At 45.0% G+C, this 24,722-nt stretch overlaps 1 long non-coding RNA gene across 1 annotated transcript; it reads left to right on the forward strand.

The window, feature by feature from the left end:
• The first annotated feature begins 259 nt into the window (after positions 1-259).
• On the forward strand, positions 260-24,069 carry LOC117065317. Its single transcript, XR_004429881.1, has 8 exons — positions 260-449; positions 597-786; positions 1,364-1,503; positions 2,261-2,379; positions 2,684-2,765; positions 3,270-3,890; positions 12,437-12,439; positions 24,059-24,069. It is a non-coding gene; the product is annotated as an uncharacterized LOC117065317 (long non-coding RNA).
• The last annotated feature ends 653 nt before the right edge of the window (positions 24,070-24,722 follow it).

Genomic DNA, 24,722 nt, shown 5'->3' on the forward strand with positions numbered 1-24,722 from the left:
AAGTCATTATTCTAATAGCAGGACTCATTGTTAAAACCTTCTAATAATAGAGAGGAGGTCTATATAATTTATACAATTGTCACTTCATCTGAAGATTATATAGTCTTTTCCAAGCAGCAGCAGCTTAATTCTCTGGTCTATTTGGGTATATAAAAGACCTCAAAAAAAAGAATTTAACATTTATCTTTGTAGAAAATAACCAATTGGAAAGTTCTCCTTCATGCTGACTCCTAATTTTTGGCTAGAAATAGCAGTGATATGAACATAAGTAGTGCTATTTATTAATATATTGCTTTTCATAAATCAGTTTCTTTTTTATAATTAGGTAGAAACAGAACAAAAAGACATTCTTGATTTTGGTGACTGGAGTTGCGGAGGCTGGAGGTCTCTGCCAATAAAAGCAATGAACCGGACACACACCCTTACCAATCAAGCTGATTCTCAGTGTTGTGAGTATGAACGTAGAGGAAAAAATGCTGTTCACACAATACATTCTTTCTATGAACTGAAATATTTTTGTTAAAGATTTTGTTAACACATTTCACATTCTTACTGCTATTGGCTTTATTGAAACTGAGCCTTCTCTTTCTGAACAGAGCACCATGGCCTGGCAAGGACTGACGTTTTCCAAGGAACCTGGCTGAGCTCCTGTGGGAGCTGCTCCCTGCCCTGATGTGGTCCCTCGGCTGGCAGGCTGCTCTGTGATCAGCCACGTGACACCTGCCTGTTATGAGGGACAGGTAGGAGAGGATGGGCTTTCCATCAAAACAAAACAAAACAAAAACGGTAAGTTTTTCCAAACTGCTTTTCTTTCATTCAGATTTCATCTTAATACTAATGTATAATAATTTTTATTTATATTTCATAAGGTCCAGAATTTCTGATAATTTCGGTTCTTTTCCAGAATCCAAAGAAGCAACTTGGCTTTTCGGGTATCATGTTTATGTTTTCTGGGAATTGCTTTTCTCTATGTCTAAATAGACTACAAATTTGAGACTGATTTCCTCTGTCAGTAAATGTGAATGCTTCCAGTCACCTGTCAAGTATCTTATGCTGTTCTGACGATGAGGCAGATGCCTGCTGTTCTGGGTCAAACCTAGGTGAATGTGCATGACCACAGCAAGCACCACTGAGGATCTATTGGGATATTTTCTCTAAACTGATCTCATCTCGTGTATCAGTTGGATGTGCTCTTGCTTTTTCTGCTTCTCCACTCATTTCCAGTCCTCTTTAAATTCTTTAAAAAATCTTCTTGCCTACATTTTTCTGTGGCCCCTAAGGACATTGTTTTGGACTGCTGATGGCATGTACAATTCAGTGTGTCTGGTCTCTGAACTGAAAGAATAATCTTTTTGAATTTTAGAGATTCAGGACTCAGGAGAAGACTTCGTGGCAAGAGTTGACATAGAAGTTGACAGCCCAGACCCTCCATCAGTTCTTAGAAGTGTTGATCTCCAAGAAAGAGCCGAAGGAGCTACAACTCCTGCTTCCAGAGACTTTCAGGTACCCTCAGTCCTCCCCTCTGCCTCATTGTCTTGCTTTCAGATTGATGTCACTTTCATGGTGACAGATTGTTGAAAGGTCTGTCTCGCTCCATCTTCGAGATGATGCACTTGGTGGCCAGCACGGCTTCATCCACTAAACAGCCCTTACCTCTGAGAAAAGCTGGGAACGTTGCAATTTATTTAGATATCAACGTATAAATTATTGTCAGAGCACCATAAGGTAGTCTTTCCTGAGACTGGGAGGGTTCCCTGCCTTCTGAGGGTGCCGGTGCCACCTGCCCCTTCAGGGTGCCCTGAGGACCACATGATGGTATCGCTGAGAGTTTTAAACACTGGCTGTTTCTCTAGCATGAAGTATATGCTATGGGGCTCTCAGTGTAGACTCCAATGTCTTGAATGTGAAAAGCAAGTTCTCGATTGATTTCTGAAAAATGTGCATGTCAGCCTGTGGCTAGAATTGGGGAAGAGTGACCCACACACTTTGACCTCTTTTCTGAGACCTGAAGGTGAGTGAGGGTGCGTTAGTGACAGGAAATTGGGGGCGCAGTTTGTGGGACATCAGGTTTGTTATGGAAGAAAAAGAAGGAAAAGAGGTGCTTTCCAAGAGAGCAGGATGAGTTGAGACTGTGATGGACTGGGAGACGGGGAAAAATAGCCTCTGCTGGTAAATGAGAAAGGAACCTAAGGCGGGAGTCACTGAGTGAAAGCAGCGTTTTTGTAAGTCAGCATTTAATTATGATTCTGTCACTATTTAGGTCCCCAAATGAGGAAGTCCCTCTTTAGTGTATCCAGAGAATCTATTCATTAAACCTGGAGAAGAGCAGGAGGTTGTAGTTTCTTTTCCTCCAAAGGATCCCCAAGTTTGGGAGGAAGGGTAACATAAATATGTTTATAATGACAAGGTTTTACTCATCTCTCAAAACAGCCACTCGCTTGGATGTGCTTCAAAATCCACCATCTGAATGACAAAGTCCACATCTTACTTTTGCTAATAGAGGCCATGAATCTGTGTAAACTCTTTCATTTAGCTTCAGATTTTCTTCTTTTTGTTACTGAGAATCTCCTTTCAAACCAGCTGAATAGATATTAAGAAATGATTATTTTAAGTATATTCTGACAAAAGTAAACAATGAAACAACAATTTTGATTTTTCTCATTCATTTTTCTTATTCTCTCAGAACCTGTTGATTTTGTCAACTGTTGAGCTATATTTCTCCATTTCTTCTATGGGCCCATGAATTCTGGGCTTCCAAATCCTAAGTGAGTATCAGCCTCCAGCCAGAGCTCCCCTGTCTAGGGTACAAAGCTTGCTTGTGTGACCCTTGTTTCAAGGGCCCTCTCCTTGGAGACACAATGGCTTCTGCCCCTGGCTGGGCTACAGAACTCTTTCGTGTGTTCAGTCTGCTCTTAGGATCTTAGAGAAGAAGAGAAGAGTCCTGCCTGCACCAGTGTGAATGCCTGTGCCTAGAATGCTTGCCCACAGTTTCCCTGGGCTGGCTCCCTCTGGGAAGCTTTCTTCCACTCTTCCCAGATTTCCCATGAACAGCATGCTTGTAGCACCATGGCCGCTCACACCCCCTGTGCAGATGGTATTGGATCGTCTCTCTCCTTGCCTATATTCTTATCTGGAGCACAAGCTCTAAGAGTGGGAATATGATTGTGTCCCCAGCACCTAGCTAGGTCTTTTGGGCAAAGGAAATATAGGAAATAGTTGACCAAAGAATTGAATTCAGAATCTTCAACTCAGATTTCTTTCTCTGTTAGGATCTAAAAAATGTCTGTGCAGCCATTTGGACCTCAGTGTGAAGTGGTGTTAAAAGGTGAAGTCATTCTTCAGGAAGTAAACTTCTGCCACGTGGATCATGCTCAGACCTTCGATTGAAGTTTGTCCAACAGTTTCTTGCTTTGGAAGGTGTCCCTCTTGGTGGAACACAGTAAGTGTCAAAGATGGACAAATAGTCAATCCCCTGTTTGTACATGTATTGGAGAAGATCCCAAATTAATGTTTGGAGGACAATTTTGTTGTAACAGACACTGTTGAGGCTTAGTTGTACAGAACTGGAAAAGCCTTTAGATGTGCACATGTCTAGATTCAGCTTTTGTTTAACATATATTCCAATCCTGATCCTGCCTTCACCAGCTGCAAAGAGGAGCTGACATGTGACCACAACACAGGAGCTGCTGAAGAGGGAGGATTATCACCTCAAACTCACGGCCACCTGGTATTTTCAAAAGCCAGCCGAGAGAGAGATTTACAGAGAGCTGTGGAGAGAACATGCAGTCCATCCAGGCATCTCAGTGAGCTAAATTTCTCAGTCAGTCACCCCGTGGATTTAGCAGACCCCACAGAAGTGGTTTTGATGCACCAGCCTTGGGTGTCACACCGTGCCTGTACGAAATGGAGCACCTCAAAAGGAGCAGAGCCTAAGAAATGGGATTTCGTATTTACTGTAAAATTGGGTTTTTGAGACTCCCCATATTCCACAGATTCATCTCCAAAGGCCTCAGCTTTCTCTTTTAATACAAGGCAGAGGGGCACAGGACCACAGCTTAAATAATTAGCTGCTGATTTTCTGCAAGTTTGAGTAAGACCCTTCTTTTAACAGACAAAATGTGGGTGAGATGGCAACGTAATTCACAAAAAGCTGGTGCCTCTTCTTCTTTTTTGAGATGGTGATGGGCTTGTGGAACTCAGCTGGTCACACTTACCTTATAAGTGGACTGGAAGGTGTATGTGGGGTCGTCTTTATCCTCTGGGATGTATCCTCACTGAATTATAACTGACTTCCATCTAACTGGAAAACTGTAAAGGCTCATTATAGAAGCCATCTGCTTCCACCAGATGGCTATACCTTCTTCACAGGCAGCCACAATCAATGTTGAGCTGCAAGCTGAGGCCTGGGCCAAACACACGGCTGCAGCTTTGAGTAATACGCACCATCCCCTTACCCTCCTGAGGACACCTCTCAGATTAGGCAGGTGGCCTTACCAAACCGAATAGCAAAACCGTTTTAAAGCAGCTCAAGGGGGAACTTGTGCTTTGATCAAAACCAAATGTTGCAGCATGTTTGAGACTATTCACATAATACTACCCAGGCTAAGAAAGCTTTAGACACTCGTATCTCTGCCATTGATGCACTGTCAGCCAACTTCATATCGGCTTGTTCCCAACAACTGCCCAGTCTTTGGAAAGCCTTCCTGTTAGGTTACCTGGGATAACTTTACTTTTCTTTGATGTTGTCGAGTATATTATGATTGTACTCTTTGTGTAGGAACACAAGATAAGCTTACTCGATACTTTCTTAAATTGGGCCCTTATTAATCCTCCAGGTTTCACTTTTTGCTGGAACTCAGAGCTGCAAACGATGCTTAACGTACCAACGCCTTCTGACTGAGCTCCTCTCTACCCTGAATACAAGAGACCCTAATAGTTATGTGGAAATGTCATCGCCCCTGTTCAGCATGAAGAAGTTACAGAAGACGGACCTTCATCCTTCTGCAACCCCGAGGATTAAAGGTCCTCTTGTAAAAGGGAGGGGGGAAATATGTAAGAAGCATTCAAACCAGAGCGACTCCATCTTGAACAAGGGCTAAAAAAAAATGAAGCTGGGGCCTGTTGAGCTGCATTCCCAGGAGGTTAAGCATTCCTAGCCTTAAGATGTTTACAGTTGAGGGAACAGATTAATAATGTTTCCTAAACACACTCAGGACTTAACAGACCCAGGAATGTCTTCATACTTTGAGAACAAAAGCATTTGTAGTTTTAAATATGCACTGCACCTAGTAGGATGGATGCTTTTCTCTTCATAGTTTTGGAAATGCCCTACCCTGTCTATGGAGTCACTATTTGTTCACTCCTTTACTTTAATAAAGTTGCTTCCATTTTTCACTGTGGACTTGCTCCAAATTCTTCCTTGCGTGAGATCCAAGAACCCTCTCTTGGGGTCTGGATTTGTATATACCTTTCTGGTAACAGGTGGATCTACAATTCTGGGGTCTGGAGGATGGTAGCCCTCTTCTCACAGCTCCACTAGGCAGTGCCCCAGTGGGGACTTATATGGAGGCCACATATTAACCCCACATCTCCCCACTACACCATCCTAGTTAGAGGTTCTCTGGATTTTGTATACATTTTCTGATATCTGGGCAGAGGTTCCTAAGCCTCACTGTGCACCTGCAGGCTTAACACCACGTGGAAGTTGCCAAGGCTTACAGTTTGCACCCTCGGAAGCAGCAGCCCAAGTTTTTCCTTGACCACTGTTAGCCGTGGCTGGAGCTGGAGTGGCCAATGTGCAGGGCATCATGTCTTGAGGTTGCACAGAGCAGCAGGGCCCTGAGCCTGGCCTATAAAACCATTCAGTCTTCCTAGGCCTCCAGGCCTATGATGAGAGGGACTGTCACGGAGGTCTCTGAAATGCTTCTGAGGCTGTTTTTTCATTGTCTTTTTGATTAGCAATTGACTCCTCTTTACTTGGGCAAATTTCTGCAACCTGCTTTAATACTTCCCCCTGAAAATGGATTTTTCTTATCTACTGCATGGCCAGACTGCAAATTTTCCAAATGTTTAAGCTCTGCTTCTCTTTCAAATATAAGTTCCAGTTTCAGGTCATTTCTTTACTCAGGTATATGATCACAGGCTTTTAGAAGCATCTAGGTCAAATCTTGAATGCTTTGCTGCTTAGAAATTGCTTCCACAAGATACCCTAAGTCACCTCTCTCAAGTTCAATGTTCCACCAGTTCTTCGAGCAGGAGCACAATGCCACCAGTCTCTTTGCTGAAGCATACGAGAGTGACCTTTACTCCAGTTCCCAATAAGGATTTTATCTCCATATGAAACCTACTCAGCCTGGACTTCATTGTCCATATCACTATCTGCATTTTGGTCACAACAATTTAACAAGTCTCCAGGAAGTTCAATTTTCTTCCTAATCTTCCTGTCTCCTGAGCCTTCCAAACCCCTACAGCCTCAGATTACCACCAATTCCAAAGCTGCTTCCATATTTTAAGGTATCTTCAAAACAGTGGCACACTCCCAGTACCAATTTTTGGCACTAGTTCATTCCTGCACTGTTATAAAGAAATGCCTGAGACTGGTTAATTTCCAAAGAAAAGAAGTTTAATTGGCTCATGGTTCCCTAGGTTGTACAGGAAGCAAGGCAGCATCTGCTCAACTCCAATTATGGTGGAAGGTGAAGGGGAAACTGGCACTTCACATGGCTGGAGCAGGAGGAGGGGGCAGGCACTACACACTTTTAAACGTGATCTCATGATAACTTGCTATTGCCAAGAAAACACCAAGGGGGATGGTGTTAAACCATGAGAAACTGCCCCCATGACCCAGTCACCTCCCACGAGGCCCCATCTTCAATACTGGGGATTACAATTGAACATGAGATTTGGGTAGAGACAGAGATCCAAACCATATGACTCTGTGAGCATTAAATATATGCAGAAAAAAGCATTTGACAGATTCAACACCTATCAGTGATGAAAGCTCTCAACAAATTAGGTATATAAAGAATGTGCGGGCCAGGCGCTGTGGCTCGTGCCTGTAGTCCCAGCACTTTGGGAGGCCAAGGCAGGTGGATCATGAGGTCATTATATTATATTAATTCTGAGAGTAAGTTCTTATAGACCTTCCTTCAATGTTATTTATTAAATCTAAAAAGGGCTTATTTAAAAATCTGAGACTAGGTGCAAGAATAGCTAAAATCTCTTATACAGTTATTAATATTTTATTAGACAATGGTATGTTTTAAATAATACTATAAAACATTATTTCATTGTATACATTAAAATTTAACTATTTATTTGTCTTTTTTTCTGCTATAGAACTTAACTCCAATAAAAAATATTTGTTTTCTAAGTTCTGGAAATGCTTTAATTTGGACCTTTAATGTTAAATATCCATTTCAGTGAACAGATTCCATGGTACTGGACAGAATATACATTTTTAAAAACTTAATTTAACTTTTAAGTTCAGGATCACATGACGTGCAGATTTGTTATACAGGTAAATTGTGTCATGGGGGTTTGTGGTACAGAAGATTTCATCACCCAGATATCAAGCCTAATACCCGTTAGTTATTTTTCCTGATCCTCTTCCTCCTCTCACCCGCCACCCTCTGATGGTCCCCACTGTGTGTTGTTCCCTCTATGTGTCCCTGTGTTCTCATCATTTAGTTCCCACTTACACATGAGAACATGCAGCACTTGGTTTTCTCTTCCTGCATTAGTATGTTAAGGATAATGGCTTCTAGATCCATCCATGTTCCTGTAAAGTATATGATCTTGGTTTTTTTTTTTTTATGACTGCATAGTATTTTATGGTATATATATACCACATTTTCTTTACCCAGTCTACCATTGATGGTGTTTAGATTGCTCCCATGTCTTTGCTATTGTGAATAGTGCTGCAGTGAGCATATGCATGCATGTGTCTTTATGACAGAACAATTTATATTCCCTTAGGTTTATACCCAATCATGGGCTTACTGTGTTGAGTGACAGTTCTTTCTTTAGGTTTTTGAGGAACTGTCACACTGTCTTCCACAATGGTTGAACTAATTTACATTCCCACCAATAGTGTATAAGCATTCACTTTTCTTCACAACCTCATTGGCATTTGTTATTTTTTACTTTTTAATTATAGCCATTCTGACTGGTGTGGGATGGTATATTATTGTGGTTTCAATTTGCAATTCTCTAATAATCAGTGATGTGGAGCTTTTTTTCATACGATTGTTGGTTGCATGTATGTCTTTTGAAAAGTGTCTGTTCATGTTTTTTTGCCGACTTTTGTATGGGGTTATTTGTTTATTCCTGGTAAATTTGTTTAAGTTTTTTACAGATGCTGAATATTAGGCCTTTGTTGGATGCATAGTTTGTAAAAATTTTCTCCCATTCTGTAGGTTGTCTGTTTACTCTGATGATAGTTTCCTTTGCTGTGCAGAAGCTCTTTAGTTTAATTAGATGCCATTTGTCAATTTTTGCTTTTGTTGCAATTATTTTTGGTATCTTTATTTTTTTTTTTTATTTTTTATTTTTTGAGACCGAGTCTGGCTCTGTCGCCCAGGCTGGAGTGCGGTGGCCAGATCTCAGCTCACTGCAAGCTCCGCCTCCCAGGTTCATGCCATTCTCCTGCCTCCGCCTCCCAAGTAGCTGGGACTACAGGCGCCCGCCTCGTCGCCCGGCTAGTTTTTTGTATTCTTTAGTACAGACGGGGTTTCACCGTATTAGCCAGGATGGTCTCGATCTCCTGACCTTGTGATCCGCCTGTCTCGGCCTCCCAAAGTGCTAGGATTACAGGCTTGAGCCACCGCGCCCGGCCTTTTGGTATCTTTATTATGAAATCTTTGCTCGTGCCTACATGCGGAATGGTATTGCTAGGTTGTCTTGGAGTGTTTCACCGTTTTGGGTTTTACATTTAAGTCTTTAATCCATCTTGAGTCAGTTTTTGTATAACATGTAAGGAAGGGATCTAGATTTAATCTGCATATGGCTAACCAGTTATCCCAGCAACATTTGTTGAATAGGGAATCCTTTCCGCATTGCTTGTTTTGTCAAGTTTGTCAAAGATCAGTTAGTTGCAGGAGTGCTGTCTTATTTCTGGAATCTCAGTTGTGTTCCATTGGTCTATGTGTCTGTTTTTCTACCAGTACCATGCTGTTTTGGTTACTGTAGCCCTGTAGTATAGTTTGAAGTTGGGTAGCATGATGCCTCCAGCTTTGTTCTTTTTGGTTAGAATTGCCTTGGCTATTACTAGGCTCCTTTTATTTCGTATAACCTGCATTTAAATTAGATTTTAGAAATAGAGTATTATTGCCTGATAACTAAATACATGTTTTAAGATGCTTTGGCTTAGTTTCTAATTGATTTTAATTTGGCTGTGGTTCATTGCATTTTTAAAGTTTTCCACTGGTAATCATATGTGGATGATTGGCATCCAAACACTTAACCAAATATGGATACTTATTATTTAAAGGAATCCAGGGTAAACACTTTATGAATTAAATAAATGTGTGACACTAAAAAAGATTAATTTGTCTTTAAGTTATAAGTTTTGTGATTTTGTTACATTAAGTTCTGCCTTTTCTATTGCCTTTAATTGTTAAAGATATTTATCTGATGTGCGTGTGTGTGTTTGCTGTTAAATTCACATTTACTGATAGTTTTACATATATTTAATACATGTGATAGAACTGTCATACACACACGTGTCCTATCTTTTTTTTTTTTTTTTTGAGATGGAGTCTCGCTGTGTTGCCCAGGCTAGAGTGCAGTGGCACGATCTCAGCTCACTGCAAGCTCCGCCTCCCAGATTCATGCCATTCTCCTGCCTCCTGAGTAGCTGGGACTACAGGTGCCTGCCCCCACACCCGGCTAATTTTTTGTCTTTTTTAAGTAGAGATAGGGTTTCACTGTGTTAGCCAGCATGGTCTCGATCTCCTGACCTTGTGATCTGCCCGCCTCAGCCTCCCAAAGTGCTGGGATTACAGGTGTGAGTCACTGTGCCCGGCCTGTCCTATCTTTACAACAGTTTTCAGTGGGAGGTCTAATCCAACAGAAGATACTTTATTATTACAAGCCTGTTTGCGACTTCCATTCTTGACCCTTGGTTTTCATAGCTCATCCGTTGTCCATAAATCTGCATTTCCACACTGAACTCCTATAAACCTTAAAATCATTAATACCCTCCCACTGCCATTTTTTACACCTGTGTCCCAAAGTTCCTGATTCCCATTGTCGTAACTTCCATTTCCATGTCTCAGGTTTTTGATATCCAATCTCAACTGTGATTCCCACATCCCAACGTATCTGATGCCCACATCCCAAACACCCATCATGATTTCTGACCTGTTAGATGTCTGCTGCACAACACCCCGTTGTTTTAACTGCCTGCTGCCTTTGCCTAACTTCTAAAACCCAACCACCTTTGAAAGCTATTGTTTTAAAATGGCATTTTTATCACCTCAAATTTTAGGTCCGTGAGGGAAAAACAGTTATTTGAGTTTTGAATCATTTAATTTTTCTCCCACTCCAGAATATTGTCACCAGAAATGTAGGGTTGTGAAAACAACGGAGGAGGCCGACGACTCTGGATTCACCAGGCAATTCTGGAGACAAGGAGACAGCTGGTTTTTTTCCCCCCGTTTTAAATTTGAGTGGCTGCTTAAGATTTCTGTTTCCAGTCAACGCTCTCTTCCATGAGTGTCTAATAACAAAATACGCATACAACTCCATCTCTTTTATGTCAGTTAATAAAATTTAAGATAGAATTATGTCACTACAACTATTAAAATTAGCACAGAAGATGCTCCAGGACGTCAAATAATTCATTTCTATCACAAAGCTCAATTAAAGGAAAGACATTTAGAACTCTTAGGAATTATAAAATTATCTTCCTTTATGGAAACTAGCGTTCTAAAAAAGACAGATGGATCTTTGATCTTTGTACTTTTCAGGAGATTCAATTAACATTTGTAATTTCCATACCTTAAGAAATTCATCTAACATCTCTGAGTTTCCATTTGTTATTTCTAAGATCAGGATGACAGTAAGTCTGTAATTCAAATAATTTTCTGAACAGTAACATGAGATGAAGCAGGAGAGTACAGTGGTTAAGAAAACAGAGTGGGCTGGGTGTGGTGGCTCACGCTTGTAATCCTGGCACTTTGGGAGGCTGAAGTGAGTGGATCACCTGAGGTCAGGAGTTCAAGACCAGCCTGGCCAACAAGGCAAAACCCCCTCTCTACTAAAAATACCAAAACTAGCCAGGTGTGGTGGCTGGTGTCTGTAATCTCAGCTTCTCAGGAGGCTGAGGCAGGAGAGTTACTTGAACCTGAGAGAAGGAGATTGCAGTGAGTCGAGATTGTACCACCGCATTCCAGTCTGGACAACAGTGTAAAACTCCGTCTCAATAGTAATAATAATAATAATAATAAGTACATCCTCTCCACCCAGCTTCTAGAAAGTGATCCTAAGAAATCATCTAAATTGCAAAAAAATACGTGAAGGTATTTATTACAGCTGATTCATAACAGAGAAAAGCTGGAAAGGTTAAGTGACAGTACAGCATATGGCAGAATTTTATATAGTCACTAAGAATTATGTTTATGTTGTGCTAAGTGAAATAAGCACAGAAAGACAAATACCTTATGTTCTCACCTGTGGAATCTAAAACTCATAGAAGCAGAGAGTAGAATGGTGGTTACGGAGTCTGGGAAATAAGGAAAATGAGGAGATGATGGTCAAAGGGTACAACATCTCAGACAGGAGGAACAGGTTGAACAGTGTAGTGAATATACTAAACAATAATATATTTTATGTTTCAAAATTGCTGAGAGTAAATTTCAAGTGTTCTCACCACAAAAAAAAAGATTCATATTTGAGGTAATGGATATGTTAGTTGGCTTGATTTAATTATTCCACGTTGTACTCATAAATCATAAAATCATTTTTTACCCCATAAATATATACAACTATAAACTGTCAATTTACAATAAAATTTAAAAAAGAATTATGCTTATGGGCTGTTTCATAAAAACAAACAAAAATGCCAGGTTACAAAGTTAAGTGCAAAAAGCAAAATACAAAATTTGAGTCCAGTGAAAAAAGGCATGTGATGCAAACAACTCCCTATGAGGCCCCCGGTGCCCAGGGTCCATTGTTGGCTGCTTTTGAGGGTGGGAGGCGGAGGCGTTTCCATTTTGCTTGGGGGATCAGCCTCACCCTTTCTTTCTCCTTTTCCTCCGGCCTGGTGCTCAGATGGTGAGAGCACAGTGCTGATGAGGTGGGCTCTGGGGTGGAACCCATGGCCCTCTCTGACTCCCAGAGACCTGGCCAGCTGCAGCGGCGCCCGGGGACCAGCACAGGGACAAGAGAGGAGCTGACGTGGAGGAGCCGAGGCCCACTGGGGGCTCCTGGAGAGTCCGTCCGCCTGTGGACAGCAGCTCAGGGCTTCAGCTGCTTCAGTAGAGGAAATACCTCTCCCTAGACTGAGGCATCGTTCTGGTGAAAAAAAAAAAAGTTGATTTTTTTCACCTTCGTGTAAATTTTTGTTTGTAACAATATGTTAGTTGTGACAGTTACCCCTATTTTTTTTTTTTTTTTTTTTTTTACATTTTTGAACTTATTTTTAGAGATGGGCTTTCGCTATGTTGCCCAGGCTGGTCTCAGACTCCTGGCCCAGTGGTCCTCCCACCTTGGCCTCCCAAAGTGCTGGGACTACAGGTGTGAGCCGTGCACCCGGCCTGTTTTTCTTTATTACCACAGATGTTATCTGAAGCTTTAAAGCCTCCTGGAGTAAGACCTAGTTCATAACCACGCTGTTTGGAGAGAAGAGAACTACCTGGAATTCTTGTTCTCCAAAGATGTGGAATTACTATCCCAACAACAGCCGTCCCTCGCTCTGTCCTGAGGACCCTCAGGTGTGGCCCATCCATTCCCTTAGTGTTTCACTCGGTTTTGGAGATCCTCAGGTGTGGTCAATCCTATTAGTGCGGGCCTTGTACTGGGGATGCTCAGGTGTGATCCATCCATCTTCTTAGTGTTTTACATCTTTCCTAGAGACCCTCAGGTGCCATCCATCATCCCATTAGTGTTTACCGCGGTCCTGGAGACCCTCAGGTGTGGTCAATCCATCCCATTAGTGTTTTTCCATGATCCTCGAGACTCTCAGGTGTGGTCTATCCATCCCATTAGTGTTTACATCGATCCTGGGAACCCTCAGGTGTGGTCCATCCATTTCCTTAGCGTTTACCTCTGCCTTGGGACCCTCAGATGTGGTCGATCCCCAAAGTGTTTGATCTCTATTCTGGGGACTCTCCGTTGTGGATCATCCATCCTCTTAGTGTTTTACCTCCATCCTCGAGACCCTCAGGTATGTCTATTAATTCCTTTAGTGTTTACCTCATGCTGGGGACTCTCAGGTTTGGTCTATCCCAATAGTTTTTATGTGTGCCCTGGGAACTCTCAGGTGTGGTTCATCCATCTCCTTAGTGTGTCCCTCTGTCCCGGGAACTCTCAGGTGTGGTTCATCCATCTCTTTAGTGCTTCCCTCCAACCTTGGTACGCTCAGGTGTGGCCCATCCACCCTCTCAGTGTTTCCCTCTGTCCTGGGGACCCTCAGCTGTGGTCTATCCACCTCCTCAGTGTTTTTCCTCCCACCTTCTCTATTTTTTGTTGCCAATCTTCCCACACAGGTGGAGAGAGGAGGGGATCCCATTGCCTGTGAGGAGGACACGGCTCCTGGGTGGGCCCTGCAGATTGTGAAGTTCAAGTCACAGCTCCTGGGAAGGTCTCTGTGTGTCAAGATCGTGGGGGCGAAACAGATGCAGGGACCACACTCTGCCCTGTTCTATACCTCTGAGTGTTGATCCAGCTGCTTTGTGACCAGGGCACTTAGAAGAACCATGGACTCTACAAGAGGGCAGGTTCGGAGAGCAAAATGAGCACACTTGAGGGATTAACGTGTAATTTGAACAACTGCCTTGCAAACTGCGTGAGGGCGTGCAGGTGTGTGTCTGTGCGTGTGTGTGCCGGGAGGATGTTTAGCAGCCTCACGGAGGGGTAACCGACATACAAGAGAACAAGGCCAGGCGTGGTGGCTTACGCCTGTAATCCCAGCACTTTGGGAGGACGAGGTGGGTGGATCACTTCAGGTCAGGAGTTCGAGACCAGCCTGACAAACATGGTGAAACCCCGTCTCTACTAAAAATACAAAAAATTAGCCAGGCATGGTGGTGCATGCCCGTAATCCCAGCTACTCTGGAGGCTGAGGCAGGATAATCACTTGAACCTGGCAGCTCCACTGTCACCTTCTCATCACTGCTCTCTCATTATGCTTTCCTCTCTAGAAAAATGCTGACTGCAAAAGTTTCAGTGAGCTGGTGGAGAACTTTAAGAAGACCTTGCACCACACTGACCCCATGGTCTTGGATGATTTTGGCACTAGCCTACCCTTCATCAATATCTACTTTTCCACTCTGGACTACCAGGACACAACTGTCCGCAAGTCAGTTCCAGCCCTAGCCTTCCCTGGTCACTGGGGCTTCCTCGAGGTCGGGCTATGTCAGGTGCCCTGGGAGGTGAGGGGGATGATGACTGAAGTGCTGATGGGCAGTGGGTGGGTGGAACATGGCTTTCTTGGGGGTACAGCATTCCATGTATACACAGGGGCTGGGCTGCTGTGTGGACAGGCTGTGGCTTGGGGGAATCTGCCCCTCCTGCCCCTCCCCAACCCACCTTGACTTGCATGTAAATGCCAGCTCCTTAAAGTCTCCAGGCCTCTCCTCACTAACCCCTTTCCAGAGTGCAGAGGAAAGACCACCAGGTAGTCTCAGCTTCTGGCCTGGTTGTGCCACTACCTTCCTGTGTGGCCTTGGACAATTCTCTGCCCCTTTCCCATCTGTCACATGAGGGGCTGCTGGGCTGATTCAATGAAAACAGTGTATGTGAAGCTCTGAACCTGGCCTGGCCCAGGGCTTGTGCTCAGTGTGAGTCAGCTGGGATTATGAGCAGCCATTACTGATGGCCCCTGTGCACAGGACAGCTCTGACTGCTGTTCTACAAGCTTTGTAGCTCCCCCATTACCTTTCCTCGACCAGCTGGTACAATCTCAAACTTTTCACCAATTCTGACATCGAAACAACTCATGGCAGAGACAGGCGCTGTGGAACCAGCAGGTGCGACCTCACCTTTGGTCCCCGGAACACTGAGCTGTTAAACGAAAGGTGCGTCCTTTTTTTTTTTGTTTGAGATGGAGTCTCACTGTGTCACCCAGGCTGGAGTACAGTGGCATGATCTCGACTCACTGCAACCTCCACTTCCCAGGTTCAAGTGATTCTCCTGCCTCAGCCTCCTGAGTAGCTGGGATTACAGGTGCCCGCCACCATGCCCGGCTAATTTTTGTATTTTTAGTAGAGACAAGGTGTAACCAGTCTCCTGGGACCTCCGCCTCCCAGGATGGTCTCCATCTCTTGACCTCATGATCCGTCTGCCTCCACCTCCCAAAGTGCTGGGATTATAGGCCTGAGCCAACACGCCTGGCCAGGTGCATCCTTCTTTCTCCCTTCCCAGGGAGAATGCTCTGCTCTTCTTCCTGCTGGATCCCTCCTCTACCTGCTTCTCTCCCACCTCTTGCAGCCCCTGGAGCCCCATGGCGATGCAGGCAGACTCATCTGTACCCTCATTCTGTTTAAAGAACCACATATCTGGCCTGGCTCTGCCCAAGGACACCACACCTTCTCCATTCCTCATGCCCTGTCCCTGTGAGGTGAAGGTGGGGCTGGGATGGGGCACCCGCCTGGCCCACGATGGCATCAGGCCCACTCTCTCTAATACAGGAAGGGTTTCAGATGCCGGGAGCCGTGGAAATTGTCCTCATCCTGATCATCTCCTGGCTTGGCAAATGATGATGAAGACAGTTTTCCCTCAAGATAGACGTAGCCTCTGGGACAGTGCCTCGTTTATTTTCTAGCACAAAATAGGCATTAGAACAGTGGGACTTTGCAGGCATATGGAGATTTTTAAGGCTCCTTAGGAGGCAGGTAAAAATTTCCTCAATAAGGCAAAACACTATCCCCAAAGAAAATGATTGATACATTGGGTGATAGTAAAATTAAGAATTTTTTCATCAATAAGAGAGTAAAAAGATGGGGCCAGGTGTGGTGGCTCACGCTGTAATCCCAGCACTTTGGGAGGCCAAGACGGGAGGATCACTTGAGGTCAGGAATTAGAGAACAGCCTGAGCAACTTAGCAAGATCTTGTCTCTATCAAAAATGAAAAATTAGCTGGGCGTGGTGGGGCATGCCTGTGGTTCCAGATACTTGGGAGGCTGAGGCAGGAGGATCACTTGAGCCTGGGAGATTGAGGCTGCAGTGAGCCATGATTGTACCACTGCACTCCAGCCTGGGTGACAGGGTGAGACTCTGTCTCTTAAAAAAAAAAGAGGTGAGGCCGGGCGTGGTGGCTCAAGCTTGTAATCCCAGCACTTTGGGAGGCCGAGATGGGCGGATCACGAGGTCAGGAGATCGAGACCATCCTGGCTAACACAGTGAAACCCCGTCTCTACTAAAAAAAATACAAACACTAGCCGGGCGTGGTGGCGGGTGCCTGTAGTCCCAGCTACTCGGGAGGCTGAGGCAGGAGAATGTCGTGAACCTGGGAGGCGGAGCTTGCAGTGAGCTGAGATCTGGCCACTGCACTCCAGCCTGGGCAACAGAGAGAGACTCCGTCTCAAAAAAAAAAAAGAGGTGGGACTGGAGAAGGGTGAAAAGATAAATCACGGGTAGAGTATAAAGAGAATTCCTACACATTAATAAGAAAAATGCATGTAGGGCTTAACACCTAGGTGATGGGTTGATAAGTGCAGCAAACCACCATGGTACATGTTTACCTGTGCAACAAACCTGCATGTTCTGTACATGTGTCCCAGAATTTAAAGTAAAATAATTTTTTTTTTTTGAGACAGAGTCTTGCTCTGTCATCCAGGCTGGAGTGCAGTGGTGTGATCTCAGCTCACTGCAAGCTCTGCCTCCTGGGTTCACACCATTCTCCTGCCTCAGCCTCCCGTGTAGCTGGGACTACAAGTGCCCACCACCACACCTGGCTAATTTTTTTGTATTTTTTAGTAGAGATGGGGTTTCACTGTGTTAGGCAAGATGGTCTTGATCTCCTGACCTCGTGATCCGCCCACCTCAGCCTCCCAAAGTCCTGGGATTACAGGTGTGAACCACTGGGCCCGGCCTAAAGTAAAATAAAATTTTTTTATAAATTAAGAAAACAGCTGGCAGACTGATAGGACAATGGGTGAAAGAAATGAAGAGGGACAAAAAAGGGAAGGAAGAAAGGGAGGGAGGAGGGAGGAGGGAGGAAGCGAGAGGAAAGAACAAATGAACATCCAAATGGCCAAAAGGCATATAAAACATGTTCAACCTCGTAAGCCATCAAATTTAAACCACAGTGAGAAACCAATGTTACACCTACCAGAATGGCTAAAGTTAAAAACACTGTTGATACCAAGTTTATGCAAGAATGTGGAGTAACTGAAACTTCATACACTACTTTTGGGAATGTAAAATAGCACAACCACTTTGGAAAACTGAAGGGGTGGCCTGCCCCTCCACTGAAAGAACACATTCCTCAACACATCACAGCCTTGAGCACATCACATCCCCCCCATATGCCTCCACTTCCTGGGCCCGACACAAACACATCACAGCCTTGAGCACATCACATCCCCCCATATGCCTGCCCGACACAAACACATTAAGAAAAACAACACCTGGAGAAGCTCCAATAAGGTTACAACCGTTTGTAAAAGCACAGGAACCAATAAGAAGGCTGCTAAAAGCATAACTTAACATTAACATGTAAACCAATTGTAATGCTGTAGCCTAGAGAAATGCCTTGTTCCTCTGTAACCTGACAAGTCCTGTTTACCTCGAGCTATAAAAAGCAAGCGCACGCATTGTTTGGGGCCCTCTTGTATGTTGTAGAATGGAGGGACCAAGTTCGAGCTTGCATTAAAGATCCTTGCCGCTTGGCTTTGACTCTGGACTCTGGTGGTCTTCTTCGGGGAATAAACGGTCTGGGCATAACACCACACTTGTGGGTGTTTCTCGTTAGGTGGAACGAGAGACTTGAGAAAAGGAATCAGACACAGACACAAAGTATAGAGAAAGAAAAGCGGGGCCCAGGGGACCAGCGCTCAGCTTACAGAGGACCCACACTGGCACCGGCCTCTGAGTTCCCTTAGTATTTATTGGTAATTATCTTTACCATCAAAAAGATAAGGGAGTGGCCGGACAATAGGATCATTGTAGGGAGGAAATCAGCAGTAAGACATATGAACAAAAATCCTTGTAACATGAATAAGTTTAAAGGAAAATGCTGTGCCCTGAGATGCATATGCAAACATCTCCATAAACCTTTTAGCAGCATTGCTCCAGCAAGCCCCACCTTATTCCTAAAGGCGGTTTTCTCCTTGCTCAGTAAACAAAGCACACAATGGGTTTTACCCGGAGATGTTCCATTGCCCAGGGACGGGCAGGATTTTTAACCAGCAAGCTGCCTTCAGGTACTTGTTTAACAAAGACACATCCTGCACAGCCCAATATCCATTAAACCTTGAGTCACCACAGCGCATATTTCTTGCAAGGACAAGGTTGGGGGTAGGGTCACAGATTAACAGCATTTCAAATACAAAACTAAATGGAGTCTCTTATGTCTACTTCCTTCTATATAGACACAGTAACAGGCTGATCTCTCTTTTCCCCACAGAAAACCCTTGGGTAATACCTACTAAAGGAGACCACACCTGTGATCCCCACATTCCACTCCTATGCATAGACCCAAAGGAACTGTGCACTGTACATGTGTTCACCAAATGATGTGCACTAGAATGTACGTATCAGCACAATTCACAATAGCCCCAACTTCCAACAGGAGAATGGATAAGTACCTCTCAGTATATTTATAGAGTAAAATTCTTACAGCACTGAAAATGGATTAACAGCTGCCATGCACAGTTGGTGAATCTCAGCAACATAATGCTGAGCAGAAGAAGCCAGACACAAATGAATGGGTACTGCATGATTCTGTTTCTGTGAAACTCTAAAACAAGCAAAAGAAACATCTGGTGAGAAGTCAGGATAGCAATTGTCTTAGTGCTCTGGGGGAGGGCGGCTCTGGTAATATTCTGTTTCTTGATCTGAGGGCTTGTGTCCAGATGTATTCACTCTACAATAATTTACCAAGCTGCCCACTGGAGATTGGTGGTTTCTCTGTATGTATATTATACTTCAATTAAAAAAAATATTCAACAACAAAAACCTAACAATCAAATTAAGAAATGAGCAAGGCCAGGTGCAGTGGCTCACACCTGTAATCCCAGCACTTTGGGAGGCTGAGGCGGGCAGATCACCTGAGGACAGGAGTTCACAGACCAGCCTGGCCAACATGGTGAAACCTTGTCTCTACTAAAAATACAAAAATTAGCTGGGTGTGGTGGCATGTGCCTGTAATAGCTATTCGGGAGGCTGAGGCAGGAGAATTGCTTAACCCAGGAGGTGGAAGTTGCAGTGAGCTGAGATCGTGCCACTGCACTCCAGCCTGGGTGACAGAGTGAGACTCTGTCTTTAAAAAAAAAAAAAAAAGCAAATGAGCAAAGGACTTGAACAGACATTTCTCCATACTCAGCATCACTAATCATTAGGGAGATGGAAATGACAACAGGATACCATTTCACTCCTACTACATTGACTAATATCAAAGAAAACCAGAAAATTATGAATGTTGGTGAGGATGTGGAGAAACTGGAACTGTTGTGCACTGCTGGTGGAATGTAAAATAGTGCCGCCCCTCTAGGAAACAGTATGGCAGTTCCTCAAGAAATTATACCTAAGGACGCTCCAGCAATTCCACTTCTGGGTATATATCCCCCAAAAATTGAAAGCAAGGAAATAAAGAGACACTCGCCCGCCCATGTCCATAGCCATGTTATTCACAGTAGATAAAAGGTGGGAGCAACTCATATCCATTGACAGATGAAGAGATCAATAACATGTGGTATGTACATACAATGGAATATTATTCAACCCTATAAAAAAGGACGTTTGGACCCAGGCCTCAACATAAATGAACCTTGAGGACTATGCTGAGTGACATAAGGCAGACACAAAGGGACAAATATTGTATGTTTCCACTTATATGAGGTACCTAGTATACTTCATAAAGACACAAAGTAGAATGTGTCTCTATGAAGCATACAGGGGCATACTTGAAGTATACTAGGTATGGTAGGAAGCAGGGGCTGGAGGGAGGAAGGAAAGGGGAGTGGCTGTTTTAACAGGCAGAGTTTCAGTGGGAATGAGGAAAGAGCTCCGGAGATGATGGAGGCGATGGTAGCATACACCAACTGAAGGTTCTTAACATTACTGAAGACTTGAAATGATGAAGATGGGAATTTCATGTTATACATATTTTATCACAATTTTTCAGGTAGTTGCCTTTTTAAAAAGTTCCTTTAGAGTTTGTTTTCCTCCTTGACATGCATATTTGAATATTGGAGACAAAATTTCTGTACTGTTCTTGGTCAACAAAATGTTTGGTAAAAGTTTCAGGAGGAGGCCGGGCGCTGTGGCTCACGCCTATAATCCCAGCACTTTGAGAGGCCGAGGTGGGCGGATCACCTGAGGTCAGGAGTTCAAGACCAGCTTGGCCAACATGGTGAAACCCCATCTCTACTAAAAATACAAAAATTAGCTGGGTGTGTTGGTGCACACCTGTAGTCCCAGCTACTTGGGAGGCTGAGGCAGGAGAACTGCTTCAACCTGGGAGGCGGAGGTTGCAGCGAGCTGAGATCACACCAGTGCACTCCAGCCTGGGTGACAGAGCAAGACTCTGTCTCAAAAATAAAAAAATAGTAAAATTTAAAATTCGGGACCTCCTCACCAGAGCCATAGTTTGAGTACACAGTAGCCATATTGTAAGAAATCAAACATATATCTCAGTCCTGGGCCCAGTGCAAACATTCCTCCATTTGTCTCAACTTCCTGGGCCCAGTGCAAACATTCCTCCATTTGTCTCAACTTCTGGGCCCAGTACAAACATTCCTCCATTTGTCTCAACTTCCTGGGCCCAGTGCAAACATTCCTCCATTTGTCTCAACTTCCTGGGCCCAGTGCAAACATTCCTCCATTTGTCTCAACTTCCTGGGCCCAGTGCAAACATTCCTCCATTTGTCTCAACTTCCTGGGCCCAGTGCAAACATTCCTCCATTTGTCTCAACTTCCTGGGCCCAGTGCAAACATTCCTCCATTTGTCTCAACTTCCTGGGCCCAGTGCAAACATTCCTCCATTTGTCTCAACTTTAGAAAAACACCACCTGGAGAGTCCCCAATAAGGTCACAACCGTTTGTGGAGTGGTTTTACTGAAAGCGTGGGAACCAATAAAAGAAACTGCTAAATGTATAACTTAAAATGTTAACCAATTGTAATGCTGTAACCCAAAGAATTCCCTTGTTTCTCTGTAACCTTACATATCCTGTTTACATCGGGCTATAAAAAGTGAGCACATGCATCGTTCGGGGCCCTCTTGTATGCTGTGGAGCAGAGGGACCAAGTTCGAACTTGCAGTAAAGATCCTTGCCGCTTGGCTTTGACTCTGGACTCTGGTGGTCTTCTTCGGGGAATAAACGGTCTGGGCATAACAATATGTCTATACCGCAGAAAATATTTCCATCCTCCCAGAACCTTCTCTCATGCAGCTTCTGTGAGCCTGACATCGATTCTGTTCACTGAACTCATCTAGCTCAAGGCACATGCATCAAAGCTGGAATTTCAGAGTTATCGAACTGTGGGTGAGAGCTGTAATGGTCCAGTAGAAGTGTAAAGTTGGAAGGGAATGTCTTCAGCTCCTCCCTCTCACCTGAAGACTCTCAACTGTGAAGCATGCCTTGTTGACAGCCTCTGAATCCACAGAGCACAGGGAGGATCTGAGAACACAGAGGACAGAGCAAGGGACCTTGTGTCCTCCACGTGGTTGCACACAGAGTAGAAGAGCTGGTGAGTAACTCTCTGGAATCACCTTTCTGCTGATGTTTGTGTCTCTACAGATGGGCTGAAGAACAGCTTGCCTGAGTGCAACCATGAGGATGAAGCCTCTTCAGGTAGAGAAGGCACTCCAGGTGGGGCCCGTGCAGAGGGTTCTTGGAGGGGGCAGTAGGATGGAGACTATGAAATCAGTAAATGGAAAAGGAAATAGGTGTAGGTGCAGAAGTCTGATTTATTCCTTTTTTTTTTTTTTGGAGACAGGATCTTACTCTGTCACCCAGGCTAGAGTGCAGTGGTGCCACTGCGGCTCAACCTCCATCTCCTGGGCTCAATCAATCCTTCCACCTCAGCCTCCAGAGTAGCTGAGAATACAGGTGCATGCCACTACGCCTGGCTAAGTTTTGTACTTTTTGTAGAGACAGGGTTTCTCCATGTTGCCCAGGCTAGTCTTTAAATCCTGGACTCAAGTGATCTGTTCACCTCGGCCTCCCAAAGTGCTGGGATTATAGGCATGAGCCACCAAGCCGGGCCTCCTTTTGTATTTTAATTAAGACAAAGTCCTAAGAGGTTGTGTTTGCACGGACGTTGTGTGTGCTCTGCTTGTCATATTCATTTCTTGCTCTGGTGTTTTAAGATGACCTTTTGCAGAAAACCAGATCTTTCCTGCCTGTGCCACAGAAAACACTAAATCCTTGGGTTTTGATGGGTTGGCATCCTTTGTGAATGGAGAACACGAGATTAGTATGTGGGTGTGGCGTTTGGTGCCATGCAGGGAGTGATGTGGGACACAGCCCCTCACAGCCCCTAAGTCTCCCTGGAGACAAAGTCTTCCGTGTGTGTCAGGAGGTGGGAGGAGTCCACCCTCTCCCTCTACACTCTTGGGACCAGCAGCAGCACCTTCCTGTCCCGTCCTCACCGTCGGCTCCAGGTTGAAGGGCCCTCACAGGGGTTGGATGATGCAGAGAATCCTTCCTCTGGATTAATAGGTACCCCCCCCACCATAGAGACACGAGGGGAAACCCATGCCTGAGCACATTTCTGGCCTTCACTCCTCACACAATACCAAATCCCTGGGTTAGGAATGGAGCCTGAATTGGGTTTCGTTTGAGAAGTCAGTGTCCAGCTGTCACCAAGGCCCTCCATAGCTAGCAGGAATCCTACGGGACATGCGTGGAGGGGCTGCTGTGTTGCTGCAGGCACTGGCTCTCACCCTCCCCGTGACCTGGCTCCAGGAATCCACCACACGCAGGACAGGGCCACTGGGCAGTTGGCACAGGGGTCACTTTTTTGTCATGCCCTTTGCTGTGGCCCGACAGCCTTGTTCTGTTCCCCACGCTGCCATCAGGCCCAGCTTGTTCTGTGTGTCAGGCCGGTCAGGTGCCCTTCTGCCCAGTTCTCCCACAGCTCAGGCAAACCCTGACAGGACCCCTTCATTCATGTGCTAACAACGCGGTCTCACCTGCGGATTAAGGCAATGGGACAAGGGGATTTCCCTGGAATCCCGCTCGTCCTTGCCAGCCATTGAGATGCTAGTGGGATTCTTGTGAGGCTTGAATATTTCACATTTCCAAGGTCATCCCAGGCTTTGGTCATGATCATCTCTCACAGATCCCAACACAACCCAGGCCTGTGGCCACATCCCCGACCTAGGCTGGGATCCATGGATTTACTGGAGGGACTGGCAGTGCCCTTCTTCTTTTGTTTTTGTTGTTTTTTGTTTTTTGTAATTTTGAGACGGAGTCTCGCTCTGTCGCCCAGGCTGGAGTGCAGTGGCGCGATCTCAGCTCACTGCAAGCTCCGCCTCCCGGGTTCACGCCATTCTCCTGCCTCAGCCTCCCGAGTAGCTGGGACCACAGGCGCCCGCCACCAAGCCCGGCTAATTTTTTTTTTTTAGTAGAGACAGGGCTTCACTGTGTTAGCCAGATTGGTCTCAATCTCCTGACCTCGTGATCCGCCTGCCTAGGCCTCCCCAAGTGCTGGGATTACAGACATGAGCCACCATACCAGACCCACCTCCTCTTTTTTAAAAAAAAGTAATTAAAAAAAATTTAAACGGTGACGGGGTTTCATCATGTTGCCCAGGCTAGACTAGAACTCCTGGGCTCAAACAATCCGCCTGCCTCGGCCTCACAAAGTGCTAGGATGACAAGCTTGAGCCCACCACACCCAGCCTCTCCTCTTTTTATCCTCTCTTTCTGACTCATGGGCTTCTCTTTTAGCTCTGCCCCACTCCCTCCTTCCCTCTTTTATAATTGTCTTCTTGAGGGACCTGTTCTCATCTCGGCAGTTGACGTCCTCGGGTCTTCAGTGTCTATAAAATCCCTCCGCAGCCCTCCCCCACACTTTCTTGGCACCGCCTTGGTTTCTGGGTCCCAGGCTGCCGCACTGAATGGTGCTAAGCAACCCTGAATGGCCCACGTTGGGAGGCCATGCTGGGGTCCTAAGCTCTGGGCCCCACCCAGACATGCACAATTGTTCTCCTCCTTCCAGATCGCAAGAAAGTCTCTTGTGCTGCATCCAGGAGAAGAGATGGAGAACCTAGAGGATGGAGGCCGGGCGCGGTGGCTCACGTGAGCCTGTAATCCCAGCACTTTGGGAGGCCGAGGTGGGCAGATCACGAGGTCAGGAGATCGAGACCGTCCTGGCTAACACGGTGAAA

The sequence above is a fragment of the Trachypithecus francoisi genome, unplaced genomic scaffold (genome assembly GCF_009764315.1).
Source record: "Trachypithecus francoisi isolate TF-2019V2 unplaced genomic scaffold, Tfra_2.0 Lachesis_group2, whole genome shotgun sequence".
NCBI lineage: Eukaryota > Metazoa > Chordata > Mammalia > Primates > Cercopithecidae > Trachypithecus > Trachypithecus francoisi.